This window comes from Ambystoma mexicanum, chromosome 12 (assembly GCF_040938575.1).
Source record: "Ambystoma mexicanum isolate Mex_15411 chromosome 12, UKY_AmexF1_1, whole genome shotgun sequence".
NCBI classification, from domain to species: Eukaryota; Metazoa; Chordata; class Amphibia; order Caudata; family Ambystomatidae; genus Ambystoma; species Ambystoma mexicanum.
In genome coordinates this window covers 41,550,440-41,575,227 of record NC_090936.1, presented here as the reverse complement: position 1 = coordinate 41,575,227, position 24,788 = coordinate 41,550,440, and positions in this window count along the sequence as shown.

Genomic DNA, 24,788 nt, shown 5'->3' with positions numbered 1-24,788 from the left:
GTGCCCCCACACAATCAGGACGCACGTCTAGAGCGTCGAGCGAAGGTAGACAGATTGAGGAAGGATGGAAAAAGGGGGAAATACTGTTCAGGATTGAGGAAGAGCCGACACGAATAATAGAGGTAGGAGCAGTAGAAGGGAGCATTGGTGATGTATCACGAGAGAGAGGGATCAGAGAGGACTTGTTATGTGATGTCAGAGGAGGGTTGGATGACAGTGATAGGTTGAGTATGGCAGTGGGAGGGGAAAGCGAGGAAGTGGACGGTGCATGTTCACTAGGGACTATAGACGACGAATGGATGGGACGACTAAGAAATAGGGTGGGGAAGATGGCGTCATTGGAGTCAGCAGCGACTAAGGAAAGGGAGGGTGCAACGGCAAAAGGGAAGTTACAACTTCCATTGATACACAGAGGGGGGGGGAGACCAAACTATATACCATGGGCTCAGATGGATAAGGCTAATTTAATGAAATTATTGCCCCAGCTGTCAGGAGGGGCGAGCAAGTGGATATATGCATTTGAGAAACATACCGCCGGCATACCGTTGGCAGTAGGCGATGTGAAAAGCCTACTAGTAACCGCAGTAGGAGATCAAGCGGACAGAGTATGGGCTAAGGCTGGTTTCCCGGCCGTGACGTTAGATTGTGATCGTCATGATGGGGCTTCCTTTAATACAGTACGAGCAAGGGTGTGGGACGCGCTGCGGGAGACATTCCCAGATACCCCTGATTTACAGTCAGTAATGCAATGTACAATGAATGACGGGGAGGATGCTATGGATTACATTCTCCGGGTGCAGGAGATGTGGAGAGCGGAAACGGGCACGCCCTGGCACCAATCCACATCTCTATTTTATTTTATCATTAAGAGAGGGCTCCCAAAAGAGGTGCAGAAGGCACTCGATAAGATAGCGGGCGTTGAGGCGAAGGGGTGGCCAGAGATCCAAAGTATAATAGTGCACCATTGCAAAAGGATCAAAGAGAGAGAGAGGGAAGTAGCACAGAAAAGGTTGGCAGACGAGGCAAAGTTGGTACAATCAAAACTAGTGAAGGTTGCAGCAGCGGTAGCAGGACTCCCACTCATGAGGGAGGGAGACGAAGGAGAGGAGGGGCAAATAGCAATACAAGGAAGAATAGCAGCAAATTGGGCAGGACAAGGACAACGACAGTGGACTGAGCAGGAGCAGAACGGAGGTCCAATGTGGCAAGAGTGGGCCCCAAGAGGGGGAAGAGGTGGGTACCGGGGCCGAAGAGGAGGACAAGGGTATGGAGGAATGGGAGGTAATGGGTGGCAGGGTCCCAGAGGTCCACAGGGGAGCTGCTGGAATTGTGGGAGATGGGGGCACTACTCAAGAGAGTGCAGGAGCAGACAAAACAACGGGTTCCAGGAGACAGAACAGTACGGTCACCCCTACCCAGGAAGCCCCTACGGCCTCCCCATGGGACAATACCAACAACCAGAAAATGTAGGACAAAGAAGTAACGCACAACTACACGGACATCAGTACAGGACACAAAACCACCCACAGAATAATGACAATATGCAATACACGCCAGGTAACACTTTCGCCACAGTAGCTAACGGAGCACCTGCTCCCGCACCTTACCGCGGGGTGTCAGTAGTTTCGGGGAACATTTTTGATCAAGGGGGGGCAATGAGACACCCCGCATAGGACAGCCCACAGAGAGCACTTGCGTGTCCAGTACTATCTACGACCCACAATGCATCAGAGGAACCATTGATAGGAGCGCAGATAGGAGACAAGCAGTTCATATTCATGGTGGATTCGGGAGCGGAGAAATCATGCATTAGAGAGGGCCGGTTCCCGTTATCTAATAGAACGTTAGAGACGCAGGGGTTCTCTGGGGCTGTAATTGAAGTTCCTTACACAGAAGCATTGGATGTGACAGTGGGGGGTAAAACAGTGAAAGCACCCTTACTGTACTATGAACACTCTCCCATTAATTTGCTGGGGAGAGATCTCTTAAGCAAACTAAATATGACAATATCATTCACAGGGAGCGGTATCGTATGTTCGACGCCAGGCATATGCCCCCTCCGCATATTAGCAGTAATACACGGCCACACAATTATGCAAGAGATCAGAGGGTTACCAAGAAACGAGGAGATGTTTGTTGAGGGCATGAGAACATTGGCTCTCATAGTACCAGAACTGAAAAGGATGGATTGGAGGATTCCAGCCGAATTCCTCTTCCGCCCCATAGCAAGCCCCGACACTGCTCTCGGGTCAGTGGTATCGTTGGATTTACACGCAGTACACGTGTCAGCAAACAGAATATGTGTGATTGGCGTTGACATGGAAGGATGTGAGTGGCGGACAGTACTGTGTACAAATGCAAATATCCCACTGAGGGAGCTCTCGGACGAGGAGCTATTTTCCGACACTGAGACAGATGGCGAAATAGTGATGGAACTAGCAATGCCGTGTGACATTGTAGTTACAGCCAGAAAAACTCAAGTTGAATTAATGGCAGTAGTAGGGGCACCACATGCATTTTTTGATGACGACATGAGGTTAGTACCCACTAACATATGGACAAATGGCCCCCATGACGTGGGGTTATTACATGAGGTTCAGCCTGTGGTAATAAAACTGAAACCGGGAGCAATTATACCCCGGGTAAAACAATATCCATTGTCACGCGAAGCAGAAGAAGGGATCAGAGAGACACTAGATGCACTGCTAGCACAAGGAATAATAGTGCCCTCAAACTCCCCATGCAACACATGCATTTACCCGATTAAAAAGGCGAAGGGAGGTTCATGGAGGATGATACAGGATTTACGCCCACTCAATGATGTGATTCAGAAGGAGTTCCCTTTAGTCCCGAACCCATCAACAATACTGTGCAACATTCCGAAAACGGCATCCCACTTCACAGTTATTGACTTAAAAAATGCATTTTTCTCGATTCCCTTAGCAGAGGAGAGCAGGTACTTAACAGCGTTTACACTAGGGGGGAGGAGGTTCGAACACTGCAGACTACCACAAGGGTATTGCGAGAGCCCAAGCATATTCAACAGGGTACTACATGAAGATCTGGGGAATTTGTGTGTAGAAAGCACAGTGATTCAGTACGTTGATGATTTATTGATCTGTGCACAAACTGAGGAAGAGTGTAGAAAGGACTCAATAACACTCCTGACATTATTGGCCAATAAAGGGTACAAGGTGGACAAGGGGAAGTTACAATACTGTCTGACCGAGGTCCTATACTTGGGACAGCTGATATCAAAGGATGGCAAGCGGATCATACCAGACAGGGCACAGGCGATTAGAGCAGTTGGGGAGCCCAAAACAGTAAAAGAGATGCAGAAATTTCTGGGTATGTGCAACTATTGCCGAGCATGGATATTGGATTATGCAGCATACACGAGGCCCTTGTTACAGGCACTAAAAGAGGCACAGCAGGAGAACAAACACATAGAATGGACAGAAGAGATGAACACAGCATTTGACTCACTAAAAGAGCTGATATCAAGCGCTCCAGTACTGGCAAATCCAGATTATGGGCGCGAATTCTTCTTATTCTCACACTGCAAAGGAACACTGATGACAGCAGTATTGACACAAAAGACATCATTAGGGCACAAACCACTGGCTTACTATAGTGGCACCCTAGACGCAGTAATGCAAGGTCATTTCGCGTGCGAGCAATCTCTAGCTGCAGCCGCGTTCGCGATTGAGAAAAGTGCCACGATAGTGATGGGCTGTCCTGTGACACTGTTTGTGGAACACTCACTCTTTGCAATATTAGAGCGATCAAAGAGCACATTGACAACACAACGCGCCACAGCATATGAAATAATACTGTCCAGCGCAAACATCCACATAGTAAGATGTAAAATAGTGAACCCAGCCACATTCATCACAGAGGCGTGCACCGTAGAGGACATGCAAAACCACAACTGCGCTACGTTCACAGGTGACGAAGGTCAGGATCAAGTGATTTTTGAGAACGCCCTGAGCGAGGGAGAGGTGTATTTCGTGGACGGGTCAGCATCAATAGATATGGAGACAGGAGAGAAACATGTGGGTATGGCAGTTGTACGATTAGAGGAAGGTGAATACGAGACACTAGTGCAACACCGCCTCCCATCCCACTATTCAGCCCAAGCAGCAGAACTAATTGCGTTAATAGAAGCATTGCATGCCGCCAAGGGGTGCGCAGTGACAATATATACCGACTCAGCATACATGACAACGACAGTACACGGCGGGTTGGCACGGTGGGGGCGGAGAGGGTTCCGACGAGCAGATGGAACACCAGTTCAGCATGCAGAACTATTGAAAGAACTGATTGAGGCTCTGCAAGACCCCACGGCAGTGGCCATTGTAAAATGCCAAGCCCACACCACAAATACAGATTTTGTATCTTTGGGGAACGCGGCAGCAGACGCCGCTGCCAAAGAAGCTTCGTATTTACAGAAAGGTGTAGTAGGAGAATACATGTTGCACCACACAGCAAGCCAAGAGGTCCCCACAGGATACAACATGATGCCCACACAGGAAATAATAGAGCTGCAAGAGGGAGCTAGTGCAGAAGAAAAATTGCTGTGGACTAAAAGGGGATGCAGCAAATCGCCGACTGATTTGTTATGGCGACAAAAAAGTTCAGGAAAAGCGGTAATGCCAGTCACATTGTTAGAAATAGCATTTCAACAACTACACTTTCCCGCACATAACGCAAAGCAACACATAATGGCAGAGATACAAGAAGATTGGTTTGCACCTTGCCTCCATGAACACGTCACAAGGCTGGCTTTAGAATGCACGACATGTCAGATTTACAACTCAGGTATGACATTGCGCACACTGAGAGGAACGATACCCAAACCAAATGGCCCATTCAGAGAGCTCCACATTGATTATGTAGACATGGGAGAAAGATGTAACGGGGCTCGCTACATGATTGTGGTTGTATGTCCATTCTCGAGATGGGTGGAGGCAGGCCCCTGTGCGCGCCCTGATGCGAAGGGCGCCGCGAAGTTCCTAGTGCGGGAAGTGTTCCCGCGCTGGGGGATTTGCGAAGTTATTCGCTCAGATAACGGCACACATTTTGTTAATGAACTATTCAAGGAAGTGACTACCCTATTGGGAATAAAGCACAAATTATGTTCAATTTATCATCCTCAAAGTAATGGCGTAGTGGAAAAGATGAACGGTCTGTTAAAAAGCAGATTGTCAAAACTGTGTTTTTCCCTTAAAAAGACCTGGATGTACTGCCTGCCTTTGGCCTTGTTCGAATTACGAAATCAGCCAAGTAAAGACCACCACTTGTCCCCACATGAGATTGTCACGGGAAGGAGAATGCACACAGCGCATTCACCTCTCCGTGAACGTTCTGATGCACACAGAAGTGCAGCGATATTAGGAGAGGAGTTCACAGAGTACTTGAGAAAACTGACACGGGCAGCGCGCGTAATTGCAAAGCAACTAGCCCCCCCCTCTACAAGAGAGGAGGGGAACACAACAGAAACAGAGACAATGCCTGAAAAACCATTACAACTAATGCCTGGTGACCTTATATATGTCCGAAGTTTTGTGCGAAGGTGGAATGCACCACGTTTCCATGGCCCTTATGAGGTAGTGTTTTGCACACCCACAGCAGTAAAGGTAAAGGGCCTACGATACTGGGTGCATTTGACAGACGTACGTAGAGCGTATAGCGCCGCGGAAGGTGAGGTACAGGACGAGGCACAGACAACTGCGGACAATGAAGTTGTGCAGAATGGATGATGGGAATTTTGTGTGCATTAAGTGTTGAACACTGAATACGAATGGCGCACGACATGCGTACTGAAATGAACCTGTGTATATACATATATATATATATAATTTTTTACAACTGTTGAAGGTTTTTGTGGTCCTTTTTGGGTTTTGGAGAAGTTTTCTTTTTTCTCTCTCTCTCTCTCGACTTTTCTCTTTATGTATGAAATAATGTACTGATAGTAATATTTGTAAAAGCTACCTTGTCTGTGGAACATACCCCCCCCCCCCAAAACCCACTCCCATACTTTGCCGGAAAAGTTTCACAACGTTCTAAATGTTTACATGCTTGTACTTAATGCACTTTTATGTCTCAAACAGGATTTACTATGGCATCGGATGGGCAGCCTGCAACTAATAGATTTGTTAGATTTAGAGAAATGTTGGTAGATAGATTGACATATTCATACGAATGCGGTTTATCAATGTGTGTTATTGTGTTCTTCATCTCAATATTTTGCCTAATGACACATTGGGTCATAGCGTTCATCTCTACTGAGATGAACGAGGGGGGAGGGGGGAGTAACACCACCCTTGCCCCTGGCACGAATTCAATTACAAATATGAATATTAAAGAAGGTGATTTTTTGATCTGGGATGGATCCCGCCTTGTATGGGGTTACTACACTGCACCACCCACTGCTGCCCCGTCACGATCAAAAGATAAAGATATGGAAAATGACACAATATCCCTACCTGAAATATATAACAGCCCCACTACCCTTCCCGCCCCGATACAAAACAGCGACTTGTTGTTTATTGAGGAAAATGGAAAAGTAATTACAATGACAGAACACAAGTCCCTATATGAAGAATTGGAAAAGGGGGGAGGGAATGAGAAAGGGGGGCCTATTGTTTCACCTATCGAAACTATAAGATATAGGAGGGGGGAGAGAAGTAGGCGAAGAAGAGAGACAAGCAGGAGGGGGTATGATGAGTATTATGGGTTAGGATTAGACAAGATGGAAGACCCACGACACCCCCACCAAGCAAATAAATGGTATGCAGATATGAGTACAACAGCTAAACAGACAACTAATGAAAGCTGCTATGTCTGTTCGCTCATCCCCCATGCATCAGGTACACCCAAAGTGTTGTTGCCAAGAGAATTGCCCATTGTGGATGCCCAATGTCTCCTTCATCTCACACTGTGTAGAATAAAGAACACCTTTCAAGCACACGATGTCTCTTTCAAAATAATACAGGACAACAAAACGTGCTATTCAAAAGCGTCTGGAGTGGTCTGTCCTAAAGAACCTTTCTTTGCAATACAAGGGACGCTGTTTTCAGAAAACAAATGGAAAGATGAAGAAGTACTGTGCAAAGCGGAAGCACTGAGAGGTGTCCAACCAGACAAGCTGCGATGGATGGAAAAAACGTGCTTACCAATATGGAAAGAACACATCTCTAAACTAACATGGGTAACAGCGATGGAGAAACCCTTCAAGCTACAAAGTGAAATACAAAACGAACTATGTTTCAAGGGAGAAGGAAAAGTGGCAATGGGAACGAACAAAAACTGTAACAAAACTCTCACCATCCCAGACATGAAAAAAGGAACAGCAGCACTAATGGACACATACTGGGTGTGCGGGAATCAGGCTTACTTGCACCTTCCCCAGGCATGGAGTGGCAGCTGCTCAATGGCCACTTTGCATTCGGCCCTAATGGTGATTCCAGAAAGCCACGTCGACAAAAATAAAAAGACGCAAGGAAACATGAACAAGGACGAGACGTCCCCCACTGCAGAAGCACACCTCTATGTCCTGTCCTCCGGAGGGAAAGAAGAGGAGCTATCACGGAACAAGCGAGCATCAAACTACATATCACAAGCGTCATCCGATTTATTGGCACAGATCCCAGACAGGTATCGCCTGTTCAGCTCCGTGGAAACATTTTTTGCCTCACTGGTTTCAAGTGTCCAAGCAAGAGCAAATGCAAAATGGCTTCAGATCACACGGTGGGAACTGATTCAGCTGGCCAATGACACTGAAGAAGGGTTCAACATAATAAAGGTGGAATTACGAGCTCTGCGACTAATGACCATGCAGAACAGGTATGTTCTGGACCTGCTAACAGCAATCGATGGAGGTGTTTGCCGAAAAATAGGAAGTGCGTGCTGCACGTTCGTACCTTCTGAAGACGCAGAAAATGGGTCCCTGTCCCACGTCATTGAAGCAGTCCATAACCTGGGAGAGAAAATGAAGCTGGAAGGTGGGGCTGAAGACAGCTCATGGTTCGACAACATCTTCTCCTGGGTTCCCTCCTGGCTTGGAATGACGATGAAATTATTGATACCAGTTGCGGTGGTCCTCCTCGTGGTGTTCTGCCTGTGCCAGGTGGGCCTTCGATGTTGTGCTAACGCAGTCCCTAACGGTGCGATGATGGTGACAATGGGCAACTCTGGTGGTACAATTAAGGCGACACAAGAAGTACATGTACAGACAGGACCAGATAACACTCCCAGATACCAGTTAGTGCCTATGTGCCGTGATAAGTACATAGTAGATAAATTATGGCACACCACTATCAAAGAACCCCGAGATGTGGAACTGGAATGGTATGAGGAGGTCTGGGTAGACTTGGAAGGGACGGGTGACTGTATATATTTAACATGTACCCCAGATGAGTATGCTAGAAGAGGTGAGAACTTGAGGGGGGTATGCAGAGCCTGGATGCCTAGAAAAGGAACACCTGCATGGGATGACGCAGTGATAGAGGAGCAAGAATGTAGAAGATTAGAAGAGCTAAAGAATTCGTTACTTTAGTAACGAAAGGGGGGAAATGTAGGGGAGGACTGGCCGCGAGGCCCTCCTCACCTGCAGCCTTCTCCCCAGGTGAGGACCATGACTCGGTGGCCGTCCCCTCATGCCACCCGGGCCCAGGTGGAGGAGGGGTCACCCGCCGACGACATTGCCCACACATATCCGTTCCCTGCATATACCCAAATTCAGTTAGGCCTAGAAGCCATCTTGTTTAGCAAACATGGCGTGAGTTCAGCACACTGTAACGAGGCCCCCACCTTTGGAGGACCTTTCATGCATCTCTGCCGCCGCAGTAGCCCTGGTAGATCCGCTGCGAGCGCGTTCCCATGAGAAAGTCGGATATGAGCTAACCCGAGATGCTAACACTGTAACATTATTCTCGTCCACAATGTAATATCGCACCCTGCATGACCTGGTCCGCGAGGCCGGGGTGACGGGGAAAAAAGCTGAAGCATCACTATCTGAAGAAAGTAGAAAATAATTCAAGTATTGGTATTAACAAACTACCTCGGTTTAAACAGATCCTGTAAACTGTGAATAAACCATAAAGATGTAACGTTACATGATACCACCCCAGGTCTGGACTAGTGCTGCTACAACCACAGAGAAAGATGTCGACCAAATGTATAGCCTTTACTTACTCATATATGTTTTCTTAATCACCTAAAGCAGCGAGCATCAATTTCTGTAGGCCATAACCTAGAACGACCTCGTGTAACGTTTAATGTACATAAAATAATCACATCATGTAGTAAATATAATGCTAGGTAACGAAAAGGTACTCAGACCGACTGTATTAAAGAAATGTGTAACGAAATGGAAATATATATGTGTGTTTAAATAACATCAAAATAAGGCGGAACGTTATAAAAGGTCTGCATTTAAAAGTTAGCAACGCACGAGGAAAAAACCTTTGTGAGTATATGCAAGGCCATTCTCCCTCCCACCCTGCCAAGCCTGCCAGATAAGGAAGCTAAGGCCTGTGCCGCGCTCCCTCACCTCCCCCAACCAAGCTGGAGCCGCTTCAGAGAGTCAGAGGCCCCGGTACCGCACCCAAGGCCACAGCCCACCACCTGTGTTATTTACAGCACGGTAATAAACCCACGTTTTGAATCCACTGATCTACCAGCACCCTCTCGTAAAGTCCACAACCCTCCCCCTAGACCACCCCAAGAACGACCCCCATCACTGGGACAAGACACAGAGACCCATTTATATAATAACTTCTAACGCGGCAGACAGGCGTGTACCAGTCGGCTCAGGCCCCAGAACTCAGCCCCTCGACCTAAAATACCGGTCAATAGGACACAGGTAAATCTCACCCCAACCGACAATCACCGGACCTCTCAAGAGGTGCATTCCTCATGTGTTGCGTTTATTGTATAAGACAAACTGCCGAGCGATTTATTGATGAACTTAGATGTCGTTTCTTGAATAACTGCAGTGTGCATGGCCTAGGGCAAACGAGTCAGGAGAGGTATTCATCTTTGTCACAGGCTGCCCCAGCATACCAACACCGCTCGGATGACCTCAAGCTGGCCTGCCAGGCCCAACCCAACCCACGAGGCTGACCAGTGACGTCCTCACGCCAAGACCAACCACGCTGCAGCAACACCTATAGTTAGTCGACGCCACCCAATCCCAATTAACTTGTGCCCCCTATAGTGTGTAGGTTCTGATGACGTTTTTTGTATTAGAAATACGCCTGTCTTTGCTATTGTCAGACAGAGCGCTCTCGGAGGTTGCAGAGTTCTTTGCATGCCCTATTCTTTGGATAAACTCCCACTTACGCTCACCCGCACTCTGTCTTGGTCTTATTCCCACTACGGGAGAGTCCCTTATTGTCTCTCATTGCGGGGAGGATCGTGCTGAAATTGGGGGCGCTTCCTTTCAGCGCTTAGAAGCCGAACTGGGGTACGGTATTAGGCGCGTTATAAATAAAACAATGAAATTGAATTAAAATCAATTAAAATCTGAAAGGCCCAGAATTGGTTGGAACCCGCCGGTTTTCTTTTGGATCAGAAAGTAACAGGAATTAAAACCTAATTCCTCTTGCCGAACCAATGCTATCGCTCATAAGGAAAGGAGTTTTTGGATCTCTTCCAGGAGCTCCAAGGAGGATTTTGGAGCTTCGGAGGAGAGGATGGGAGAACAGCCAGAAGGGCAAGACAGTAACCATGCTGAATACAATTCAGGACCCATTCCTCTTGAGCAATGGTTTTCCAATGGGGACGAAAGTTGGACACCCTTCCTGCTATCAGGGATGTATGCTCCTTGATGATAGTAGGAGCGGAAGGTATGTACATGCCCGGAAGGAAGTCAAATAGACTTCATTGGTTCTTGTAAAGAATTTGAGGAAGGGGAAGGCCCTGACTATGGGTCTAATCTTCTCTTTTTAGAAGAGTAATAAGACTTTGCGGAAGTGGCAGTCACACTATTTCCTTGAGGACATGGTTTGAATGATTTAAAGTTTTGGTGATAGGGTTGTCTCACCGAAATTAAGCTAAGGGTTTTGGCGGCCGTGACACTGGCTTTACATTTTTGAAGGACCTCATCAGTGGAGGGAACAAACTGTCTTGCCATCAAAAGGAAGGTCCAGCACCTTCTTTTGGATATCTTGGTGAAGGGAAGAGGTTGACAAATATGTGTTTCTACGCATGCAGACTGCATTAGTGACTGCTCTTGCTGTTGTGTCAGTGAGGTCTTGAACCACTTGAAGCTGCTTTATAGCCGCTTCTCTACCTTCTGAAATCCAAAAGGAAAACTTGTCAGCGGCTTCCGGAGGGACCATGTCTGCAAAGCGTTCAAGATTGTCCCAATTAAGGATATTACACCCTGCCAAAACAGTAGCAGTGTTTACTTGCCTGAGTTGTAAGGTAGTATTAGTGTAAGATCTCTTACCCTGAGTTTCCCATGCTTTTGCATTCTTATCAAGAACTGAAGCTGGTGATGGAGAAGGACGCTTTCCCTTTGTGCCTATGGCAGCTGAAACTAAGGCATATTGGGCAGGAAGGTTGCCCATAAGTATGAAAGGCTCCTCCTTCAGCATTTTGTACCCGTTGTCTAGAGCTTTGGAGATGTGTGGATCTGAGTGAGGCTTTCCCCAAAAAGCTAATGCTTGCTCTAGAACCGACAATTCCATTTGAAGTGAATTTTTTGATTGCTGAGATGGCAGCTTACCAAAAAGACCCGCAATTTCAGGCTTATCCTTAGGAATGATTTCTAGTGCTCCAAATGAGGGTGTGATTACCTTCGCTAGTTGGAAAACAGGTGGCCCGCCGCATTTATTTGGAGGTAGTGCTTAGACCATTGCTCAGTATAATGTAATTGTGCTACAAGAAACCTGGCTGACTACTCAGCCAGTATGGGATGGGCATGACATTCTACTCATTCCAGCAAAGGCTGGGTCCAAGGGCCGACCGTCTTCTGGCTTGTTGGTAGCTGTTGAAACGAAAGAGGGGTTTGAAATTTTTCCGTGGGCCTCCCCAAATCATTATCTACAACTAGTTAAGGTGAAATACAAAGGAGGACAAATTGCTCTTGTACACAAAGTCAAACTGGCTTTCGGAAACAAATGGGAACTAACATCAATGCAGCATTCTTATCGCATATGTTATATTTGTGCAAAAACAAAAGAATAGGTAACATCTACATGGCATCGCTTGATTTGCGCTCCGCTTTTGACTATGTGGTTCGTGATAAGCTTTGGTGTAAATTGAGAAAGTTTGGTTTTCCTGAAAATATTATACAATTACTCGCTCTGTTGCATTCTGATACATACTTTAAGATAAGAATAAACAGGCTGGGAGACGTGACAAACAATGTCCCTACTTATATTGGGGTGAAGCAGGGCTGTAGCCTTGCTGCTACTCTCTTCAACCTTTATTTGGTTGATGTTTCAGAGATTTGGAAGACAGTGTTTGCTATCCAGTGAACCTTGGGCATCTCATGATTCACTGGCTAGCATACGCTGATGACATCATAATTTTCGATAGGACACCGTATGGACTCCAAAACAAACTTGAAACCTTTTCTGCTTTTGCTAGTGAACATAATCTATGTGCAAATGTAGACAAATCTAAGATACTTGTTCTGTCAGGTTCAAATAAGATTCTTGGACATTTAATACTCTTAAATTGGAGAGCGTTTCAAGATTAAATACCTAGGTTTTGACATCTCAAATGATTTCTCCAAAAAAAACTGGACTCAAATCATAACAAAGAAAGTCATGCCCTTGGTTTCTCCTCTAAAAATAATACATAGGAAATATTGTAAATTCTCCTTAAGCCCCGATCTTCATTTTATCAGTTGAAGATCGAATCTATAATCCTGTACAATCTGGATTTATGTTTGCACGATATTGAGGATTTTCTGAACTCTATCCAGGGCTGTAGTGGAAGCAGGTACTGGGTTTGGCTGGTTCAATACCAAACGCGTGTATCCGTGTTGAATTGGGTTTATCGAGCTTATCTTCTCGATTTTTGTGGCGTCAAATAACTTTGTACGCTAAGATTCAAAATCCCCCTAGAAATTCAATGTATGTTGAGTTTGCGAAAATGTTTTTGCTAGAGAATCCAGTTTCTATTGTAATGTTTAAACAAAAAATGGAACTAGCCCTCCAGCGGATTAACATCATAAAAGAAGGTCTAGCTGTGAGACCGGGATATTGTAAAAAAATGCTGTATCAAATGGACTGGGTTGAGACTCAGGAGAAAGTTGGCACATATCGATTGTATAAAGAATTTGCATCTTATTCACATAAAAAATCTCCTAGGCTAATGTATATAGAGTGTTTTCCAGACCTAAAGTACGGGAAATGTACATGCGTTTTCGTTTAAACCAATTACATTCTAAAGAACGCATAGGTCAATGGTTGCATTTTGAAACAGATATTTGTTGTTTTTGTGAGATAGATCCACAAAAAGAAACCTTAAAACATTTGGTTATCTATTGTAGTTATTTTGAAGCTGACAGTATCCTGTATTTGGGTGATAAAAATGTTGGGAATTCTGTTTCCTACCGTGAAATGTTATGGCAAAAATGTATGAGTAACCCTCGCATTGCTTTTATGTGTGCACTGGTTAGATTACTAGTTAAAATAGAAGATGAACTTCTTCGAAAAATGAAGGACTATGTTAATGAGAGAAATTGAAGATCTAGAATCAGCACAAGTCAAGTATGATATTATAATATATGAAGTAGATAATTGTGAATGTACGTATTGAATGTGCTTATGTAATATGGTATTGTGATATTTGTTTTAGCTGTTCTTATAAATTTGTATTACAGGAAGTACATATCTATTTTGTAAATGTTCTAACTGAATTTGAATTTTATTTTGAAGTGTGAAAAGTAGCTTTTTTTGTAACTGTAACACACTATATTATTATATTGTAAAGTCGCGTCAGTTCTGCATGTTAAATGGAGCATTTCCATCTGATACACCACCAAAGAGCACATGGTGGCGCGGGTAAAGCGAGTCTATTATAGATTCATCAATAGTGCAAAAACACAATATCGCTGGAACCCGGGGACATTGGAATCCCTAAATAATAGATTGAGCTCTGGAGATCTATTTTTACCCTGGACTGGTGAACAGTATACATCCCTACTAAAGTTATATCAGATTACCACAGTCACGTCCCAATGCAGTTACCACAAGGACAAACATACGTCCGACCTACAAATCCAGGTACGAAAGACAAAACTGCGCAAAGATAAGATAGCAGCAAGATTGCTGCCAATCACAGAGCAGCTCCTCACTATTAAGAAATTGAAGTGTAAATACAATAATTGGATTTGTTCATATAGAGCTACAATGTATCAAACAGATGGCGAATTAATGTTGAAAGCAATACAGAAGAAAAATAGCGCTGACATCTGGGCCCTGATGAATGTTGCGGCTCATGTGAAACAACTACCAATGCAAATCAATGGGGTGCCGCAACATGTTTGGGTTTCCCATTTTGTGCAACTATTCAGAGCTCCTGAGCATAACGATGCGAAGGTTGTGGATAAATACTCTGATTTCGACAAACTGGCTGTGTCAGAAGATGACATTTTATATTTTATAATGAGAGCGAGTCAATCGCGCGCTCCGGGCCCTGATGGGCTGAGTAATTACACACTCAAAGAAAATCCAGAATTATGGGCCAAGATACTCCACAAAATGTTTAATCAGATCTTAAGGTCAAACACCATTCCGGAGTCATGGCGAAACGCTGTAGTAATTCACATCTTCAAGAAGGGCGATCGATCTAGTCCAGCTAATTATAGGCTGATCGCCCTTCTTGATGCCCCCGGAAAAATCTTTTCAAGAATTATATTGAGGGATCTCAATGCATGGGCCATAGAGCATGCGCAGAGAGACCCCTGTCAGACTGGGTTTGTCCCGGGCAGGGCACAGCGACAAACCTGATAACAATCAAAGCCATAATCATAAATCATGTGGCAAAGAAATAGCCAATTTACTAACCTTTGTTGACCTAAAGGCGGCCTTCGACTCCGTCTCCAGAGAGCTTCTGTATAAGAAATTAAAGAAAGCCAATTGCCCTGTGTATTTACTAAATCTCATTCGTGCCCTCCACACTAATACGAAGATGCAAGTGCGACTGGATTTAGTGGGAAATTTAACACCTACAATCAAAACCCATAGGGGTCTAAGACAAGGATGTATACTAGCATCAGACCTTTTCAACTTCTTCATTGCAGATATGCAAGCAGCATTCGCAATGGAAAGATCTGATGCCCCCAAATTAGATTCCAGAGCAATACCGGCTCTATTTGATGCGGACGATTTAGTCCTGATGGCAAAAACACCAATGGAAATGCAGCATTTATTACAAGCTTTGGACTCATATGCCCGCTCCAACCTCTTGCCCATTAATTTGGAGAAAACCAAAATAATTGTTTGCTCCGATAAACGATTAGCCGCCACTAAAAGATACAAGGGGCACTTGCAAGACCAAGAATTAGAACAGGTATCTAATTATACATACCTGGGGGTGTCTATTGCTGAACGAGATGATAAAAAATTAAATGTTAAAACCCTGGAAATCAAACTTGCCACTTCAATGTCTCAAGTTTCACTGATTCAAAACAAATATGGCAAGTTCTCCATTGATCCCGTTCTTAAATTTTATTTACAAAAGACAACAACAATATTGATCTATGGCGCAGAAAGTAAAAATGTCATATCAGCCACAGTCTGGAATAGGTTAGAGGCGAAATTCTGGAGACGGTTGTTGCACTTTCCCCAATGTGTGCCAGGAGTCTGGATAAGGAGAGAACTGGGCTTGAGCTCACTGTATAGCAGATATACATGGAATATGCTAGCGTTATATCGTAAATGTATATTATCCATTTCATCCAATGCCATAATAGGAACTATGGCAAGGCACATGTCTCAACCTGATGAGGTATTCAGGAAAAAATGGAGACAGCAAGTCCTCATTTCTCTAGATCACGCTGACATTACCATTGATCTCCTAATACGGAATCCAACAAAGGCCAAAACTAAGTTGTTCCAGCGTGACTGGATTGATTCAAGTGAGAAATGCAGGGAATATAATGACTTTGCAATACAAGCATTTGGTCATAAAAACTACAACGAGCCTGAATTATATTTAAAAAAAGATATCAGGCGCTCCTCTCCAGAAAAAACATGGCATGATAACCTGTCACCGATGGGAAATTACCATTTGCATATCAGCCTTTGTCCCGCCCACATGGGCAGTCCAGCACCAAAATGTTATGGCAATTCCTCTCTGAACAAGAGTACCAACAGCAACCCCATACACATGTTTCAGCCTTGTTGGGCCTCATCAGTGAGGTGAAGCTGTGCCTCTCTGAGCACAGTGAGCAGGGAGTCCATGTCTGGTTGCCCTCAGGTAACTCAGGGTGACCAACCCCAAGTTCCTTGCAAATATTTCAAAAAAGGTAGCAGGTGCTCCTCTCCAGAAAGAACCTGGCATGATAACCTGTTCTGAGATGAGAGTTTGCAGCACACGCGTTTTGCTCACTGTACCTTTCACGGATGGGAAATATCCATTTGCATATCAGTCTTTGTCCCGCTCACATGGGCAGTCCAGCACTGAAATGCTATGGAAATTCCTCTCTGAACAAGAGTACCGACAGCAACCCCATACACGTGTTTCAGCCTTGTTGGGCCTCATCAGTGAGGTGAAGCTGTGCCTCTCTGAGCCTGAATTATACTTGATAAAATCACCCTCTCGAGAACATAGGTTGAACTTTATGCAAGTCAGATTCAACCTTTGCCTTACGAGGGAAGTCATGATTAAACGTAAAATCATAACAAAAGAAGACAGCAAATGTAGATTCTGCGGATGTGAGAACAAGGCAGTATCCCTAAAACATCTATTAGTGGCATGTGTTAAACTGATACCGTTAAGATCACGGTTGTTAAAACCTGCATTTAAGGAATTTGGTGATATGTCATCAAAATTACTTTGGCAACTAATCTTTGGATAGGCGCGATTGCATTTGTGAAGGCTCTACGTTTGGAATCCTCGCAAATTCCAATTCCCTTATGAAATACCTGTTATCTGTCAGTAGGATATATGACACACCTGCCTAATAAGCTATATAGCACCCTACCATTGTTGTGAATGCTTATGTCAAGGTCTAATCCATTTGTTAGCCTCTGTACACATTTTTTGATTATGTTGCATGTTTAATATCTTAGTGTCACTTGAAATTGTGGCGCTATTTTGAATGTTGAATTTTGATGAAAATGTAAAATAAGTACACATTTCAAATGTTTTAACCTTTTTTTTAAGTCTGATGATTGTGAACTGTATAATAATGCAATGATCAAGAAGAAATTGGAAAAAAGTTTTTTTATGCAAATGTTGAAAAGTTGGCTTAAGTCAGCTGTTACAACAAAATAAAAATAAATGATAGTGCCTTCATGACTTTTGTCACAATGTCATGAAACACCTTAGATGGTGATGGAGTGGTGTCCTCATCTGAATCTGTGTCAGAGTCTTTGGAATGTTTTTGTTTCTGGGACCGAGGAGCTGAATCCTTGTTGTCCACTAACACAGTGATTGGCTCAGGAATGGGATTGGTGGGCACTGATCCCTGAGGAGGTATAATAGGTGACATTTTGTCTTTAATGCGTTGAGCCAGAACTTCTAAGAAGGGCTCAGAAAGCATGCTTTCCAGTACTGTATTTGTTATGTCATTCGCCATTTGAGAAGGGCTAGGTTGGGGCTCTTCTAGCCTAAAGGTAGAAGTAGAAGAGTCAGCCCAGTTAGGCAGCTGGTTTGTATTACAGATGTTAAAAACCACAGGTCTAGATACTTGGATATTGGTTAAAACCAGCTGTGGTCCAGATTATTCTGGGACCTGAGTTGGTTGAGCCAAATTGTCCTCAGACTGAGGAGAAAATTGTGGCAAAATTAAGGTAAATTAACTCTGACAGGAGTACTGAATAATTGTTCCGGTGGAACTGTAAAAAATATGGAAGCATCAAAGTCTTCTGAGTCAGAAACTAGAATGGAATTATTTTTTGGACTCTCCAGTACCGAATCAGAGACAGATTCAAAGGGAGATTTTTTTCTACTTGTGCTTCCTTGGAGAAGTCGGTACCGAACTAGATCTCAAGTGAGAATGTTTATGCCTCTTGTGAGAGGACTTATGTGACTTCCTCAGTAACGAGGAGCTTAAGGGTTCAACTGTCTTTCGGTACCAAAGTACCAGACTTTTTACACGCAGTAGCCGACTTGGCCTTCGCAGATACAGGGGAATCAGAATGGACCGAGTCAGCCGCGGAGGCGTGGGCTTCTTTGCATGAACCCTTTCCTGTTCGGGTTACTGAGGCATTAGAGGGTTTCCCCGGTACGTCGTTATTTTGTCTGGTGTAAATAATTCTTTCTCAGAGCCTTTCCCACCTGGAGGTACTAACACTTTCCCACCTGGAGGTACTCTCAGGTGAACACGCCCGGAGTTCCCCCTAAACGGTCCTGTGAAGACCCCGGAACTGAGGTGGCAGTCTTCCCTTGGGTACCGAAGGCCAGTGCCGAAACTTGTACCTCACCTGACCGGTGTCGGCCTCCCCCCTGTTCCGAATGAAGTCTTTGGTCGCCTTCGGTACCGGTACCAGTTGTGACATGGAGAGAAGACAAGTCTGCAGAGACCTCGGGAGAATCCCACAGCAGAAGACACAGGTACTCACCGGGTGATGCATACCCAAACAACGGATGCAGGCATAATGAGGATCGGCCGCAGAGAAATGCTTCCGGCAACGGATGCACTGCTTGAATCCTGTCGCACACAGCATACATAGAGGAAGGCACCACGAATTGAAATAAAAAAGAGAAGAACCAATCTCTAAGAAAGGCAGGATCGACAACAAAAAGTACTCCCCAAAAAATTCTGAACCGCCCAGTAGGCGGAAAAACAGAAGCTGGGTGTGGAGACATAGGGGTACTTTGTGGGCCACGCAGGCGGAGGGTACGCATGCGTGACTTAGGTCCTACGCCTTCAAATTTCTTAAAAAGATAGCTATCTTTTGCAGCCAGCTTTTCCAGCCCGCCCCGCGGATGCAGGTGTTCCCAACCAGTTGGCAAGGAGGGAGAGGCAGGACGAAAGAGAAATAGGGGAAGGAGGAACTGGTGATAGTATAGCAGCTTGATAATGGTCTCACAAGAAGTATAACTAACAGTTGTAATTCACATTCCTGATAAATCCTTCAGTCTTTCCGGAGGGCTGACTGGTTGACATTGTCTAACGGGTTGTTAGATCCTACAGGATCAAGCCATAGGCAGCAAAGCTACTTGCTGAGAGGTTTTGTTAAAATTTCAGTGGAAAGTTCCCGCTTTCCCCCTTTCACTCCTGCCGGCCTTTCGATGCCCCTTGCCCACCTCCACCTGTGAGGCCAAAAACCGTGGGATCATCTTTTACTCCACTCTCTCCTTCTCCTCAAGCCATTTCTGACATCTCAAAAAAGTCTAACTATCAACTACACCTCCTCAGAGGCACTCTACCTTTTCTCACTTTCCCCCAGCAGCTCACTGTCTCCAGATCCCTTGTTCTCTCTAGGCTTGACTACTGCAACAGCCTCTTTCTCAACCTCCCTGCTTCTTCCCTGCGCCCTCTGCAACTCATCCAGAACAGAACCGCAAGACTTATCCTTGGCCTCAAGCCCAGGGACTGCATGTTTCCGGCACTGGAATCCCTCCACTGGCTCCCCGTGGCTGCAAGGATCAAATTCAAGTGCCGCTGCATTGTCCACAAGGCGTTCTGGGGCCTAGGACCTACTTACCTTCAACGTTGCCTTCCTAAATACTGTCCCTCCCGAGCCCTCTGCTCATCAACCTCCAACCTTCTGCGAGTCAGCAGGTTCTCCAAGCAGAGATTTGGAGGAAGATCCCTTTCCTTAGCAGGCACCTCCCTCTGGAACAGCCTCCCTGCCACCCTCTGTCTTGAGCCTGATATTCTTAAGTTCCGGAAACTCCTCAAGACCTTCCTCTTCTCCTCTTCCATCTTTCTCCCCCTGCTAACCTTGCTATCTCTGCTATTCCCTCTCCCCCTCCTTTCCATACAGCTCACTGACTGGCAGCCTGGTGTACCCCAGAGTATGACCGGTCCCAAGCACCCCTGCCAGTCCTTCTGCACTTACCTCAGGGCCCTGCACCCCACCCATTCACTGCACTTGCAATAAATCCTGAGAGCTTCTCTCTCCGCACTTCCCCAGTCTCGACCGACTGGGTGCACTTGGTCCCCTGCCCCTCCCTTGTCCTGCCTGCACTTGCACTACAGCTCTGCCTGTATATCGTTTTGTCCTTCCTTGTCTCACCCCTTAATGTGCACTTGAAAAAACAGAAGAATCGCCATCAGTCCTATTTGTTGTATCTTAACTCTTACATGTACCATATTCACTTAATCTGCCTGTGCAGACCGTTATCCCTTCAGAAATTCAAGGGCTCTGAGCGGCTGTTGTTTTCTCCCCGTGTTCCCACCCCCCTTGAGCGCCTTGAAACACTTGCCTGTGTATAGGCGCTTTATAAATAAACAATACCATTTACCAATACCAAGAAAAAGGCTCTCAATTCAAGTTTGCCAGTATCCCACCGGTAATTCTGGCGGGATACCGACAAACTGACCTACCGTTTCCACTGCATAATATCCTGCCATTACCAGGATATTACAGGTGGTGGAAAGGGCGGTAAATCCCCATTCCATGGAGTCCCATAGGACTTCATGGAAGGGATTGCCGGTATTTCCGGCACCGGTAATACCAGTGCATGGAATACCAACTGTTTTTTGCCAGCGTCTGAGTAGGAGGGTGATCCTTCCCTAGCCGTTTGCTGCGGCAAGAGCGAGTCCAGCCTCGCCGTTGCCGAACCCAGTGCAGCCGTATGCAGTGGCCGTGGCGAAAGGGCGTTTAGCCCTGAGTTTGCCGCGCCAGGTGCCCCTGGGGTCAGGGTCTCCCCACAACCTACATCCCCAAACGCGCCGACTCCCATATCGTCCACCACACCCTCACAAACACTTTTACAGTCTAAAACACAATCTACTGCGTGCACTACTGTTCTTGCTATTTACTTTAAAATTAACCTCAAATGATGTGCTTAATAACAAATTACCAACAGTTGTATGTTAATAGTTCCAACAACAACGTCAACAACACTTAGCCAATAAGCTAATTAACAAAATGAATTGCCCTACACAACCCTTGCAAGTATGTATTGCACTCATCAAGGGACGAATTCTCAAAACAGATTTCAAACAATTACATTTTAATTTACTCAAATGTAATTTTTAATCCTATAATGCGTCTAAGTGCAAAAAAAGGACATGTTTCAATTTTCACTCAAAATATACGTGCCAAGAAAACAAGATAAATAACTTTCTAATATTTAGAGGAATACATTAAACAAATAATCTCCAACTATAATAATATTTTGTGTTGGAAAAACTGCAATTAAAGCAGAGCTTCATGGAAAAATCAACCAAGATAAAAATGTGGTGTGTTTCCAAACTCACTGGGCCTCATTACGAGTGTGCTGGTCCGGTAACAACGGGCGGTAATGCACCCGCGAGCAGAACTCGTAGTTTACCAGTCCGGTAACAACGGTATCAGCAAGCTTATCGGTACCGTTGTTACCGGACCGGCAACCTTATAATTAGGCCCAAGGTCGAAGAACAAGGAATATGGAAAGCATACCAATCATTTACAGACAGGAGGTATTTAAAATAATTGGGCAATCTGGGGTACTTTTCATGTTAAATGGACAGACTTAAATGTCCTGTTTGGCTCACCATTACCAAAGATTTAGTTCCAAATTAAGCATCTCGAGAGGCTGAAAGTGACCCCTCTTCCGGGTTCTGGAGTACTTTTGGGAACAAGCTTAATATCATGAATGCTAGCACAAGACTGGTCCATGCATTCTCCTGATATGCTGAAGTCTATCAGTGCCACTACGATTAATGACCCAGTGGGGTAAAAGAAAAGTCTGATAAAAAAAGGCTTTGTTTAAGAAAGGAATATTTGGCATTCTGATTTTGTCTTGACATCTCAACCTATGCCTGTCCTTCTCGGCTGGGCTTTCTCAGGTCCTAACTGATGCAGTAACTTTTGAGCATAATAGCCACTTTGGTATTAGTTTGGTATTAGTTAAGGAATGCTTGATATTACCAACTTCAATAGATTCTGATGTATCTTCAGAATTTAAATTATTTTGTGGTATACAACTCTAAGCCAGAGGTTTCCTCTTTGTCTGTCCATATTTGTCATGCGCGCAGGCTCTTGGCGCTTATGGCATAGTTGGAAGTTAGGTCGCCATTAGACTGTTCCCCCACGTTCTTTTCCATTTCTAGCTTGCAGGTCTAATCTTTTTCCATCATGGCTGTCGCCGGTAGGGTCTTAGCTGTTCCACTCTCAGCAGTCAGCGCTTTTCAACCGCTTGATTCTAGTGGCTCTTTGCGGCTAAACGCTTGTTTTACTTTCCATTTCTCTTTCGCTCTCACGGGTGCTTCCCGTGCTGTCTCTCTTCTTTCCCTTTTCCCGGTACGGGTGTCCTTCCCGCAGTACTCCGTCTCCTGCTTATCTCTGTCGGCTCACTGCTGTGGGAAACCTGCCTCCTTCCTCAAGCGGTCAGCAGCTGTTCAGGACCGAATTCCCTGCATTCTGTGATCTTCATTTCTCTGCCTTCATCCTATACTGCAGAGTGTGCTTATCGCATGTTTTTCTACTCAGTCTGGTAATCAAGGACCATTGTTCCTGTGAAATTGATACCTCCTACTAAATATCCTGCCCCCTGTCTCTGGTATCAAGACACTTCTACCATTAGATTCAAGCCATCCACAATACGACTCTACTGCATCAGGGCTTTTTGTGCCAATTGGGCTTTTTCCTTGTATCAAGTCCTTCTTCGGGAAAGGGGCCACAGGGCTGCCGTTTGCAGGCAGCCACTGTGGCTTCCTCTCGAGGTGGGAATCTACATCTAAAGAAAGAAAAAGACTACAAATCCAGACAGCGTTTGACTTCAAGCAGCCCTGACACCAGTGACACAGGTGAGGAGGGAGAGAAGAGCCTTGGTTCGGGGGAGGAGGGACAAGGATCTAACAGTTTGCAACGCCAACAAATACCCACGACCATGGCAATGGCTGAGCAAGTTCAGGAGCTTCTCGGCGCCGTCCACGGCTTATCCCAGGAACTGAAAGCCCTCAAGAATGAGAATGCGGTTTTACGGCAGTTAGTAACCACACGCGAACATCAGCACACTGAATTGCCACTCATATCTCTGCCATCTGGAAAATTTGATGGAACACCTAAGAAGGTTAAAGAATTCTTGGATGCTTGTCTTGTACATTTCACATTCAGAACTGCCACTTTTACCACCGACCACTCACGGGTGGGATTCATGATTTCCAATATGACTGGCAACGCATTGGCTTGGGCTACACCGCTAGTCACCAGTGTCAATCCAATCCTACATGATTTCGGAGGCTTTACCACGCTTCTTAAAGAGATTTTTGAATGCCACGAAATATCTTTTTCTGCCTGCGATGAATTGTTGGATGTCCATCAGGGGTCCATGGACATGTATATATAATGACCTTCAGAACACTTGCCTCTGAAGCAGGATGGCTAGAACAGGCTCAATACGTCATATTTCGTCGCAGTGTCAGAGATGAAATCAAGGATGAGCTAGCCCGCTCCCCCAGACCTCCAACATTCCCGGACCTCTTGTCCACAGTTCTCCAGATTGAATTCAGATTACAAGAAATACGCAACGAAAGGAGAAGACACCGGGGAAACTATACCTACAATGGACCACCATCGGTCCTCATATTCGGTGTCTCGGGAGGAACCCATGCAGATCGGAGCGGCTCGCTCACCACTCACCCAAGAGGAGTGAAGAAGGCTCAGAGAAAAGGGTTTGTGCGCATATTGTGGATCTGATAAACACATACTACGCGACTGCCCAGAAGTACCTCCTCGCCGTCCAGGAAACGGACGCCCTTGGTCCTAGGAGGGACTGATTTCCGAGGTTATGGTTCTAGTTCTAGTCCCTATGTCTCAATTTCGGTGTCATCCACCGACATCCAGGGGGACTCACACCTCATGGTCGTAACCGTTCAGCTACGGGTCGACCAAAGACCTATTGAGACCCTAGCGCTCCTGGATTGTGGGGCCGCTGGTAACTTTATAGACATCATCTGGGCGAAGGAAATGGGCCTTAGAAGACTGGACTGCAAAGAAGGACAAAAGGTGGAAGAAGTAGATGGTAGTCCCCTCACGTCGGGTCCCATAACCCAGTTCACCGAAGTCTCGCCCCTTAAATTCATGCAACACACAGAATCCATCAAATTTGACACCATACGGGCGGCACATTTTCCCATAATCCTGGGCATTTCCTGGCTCAGGAAACACAATTCCGTATTGACTGAGCAAAAAAATAGTTATGATTGGATTAGCTTTTCTCTAAACAACAGTGCATTCCTTCCTCAGCCTACGCTGAAGCACAAACCACAGTTAATTCCACGGAACACACCTTGGAGATTTGCGCTCTACCCAGCGATCTAGCTGGTTACCAGGAGGTTTCAGCTGAACAAATCCCAGTGGCCTTGCCCCCTCATCGTCCAGAGGACCGTGCTATCAAAATCGTGCCCCATGATCTAGTGCCGTTCGGTAGAATGTTCCCTCTGTCTCAAGCTGAGAAGACGGCCCTACACAGTTACTTGGATGTCATTCTTCAAA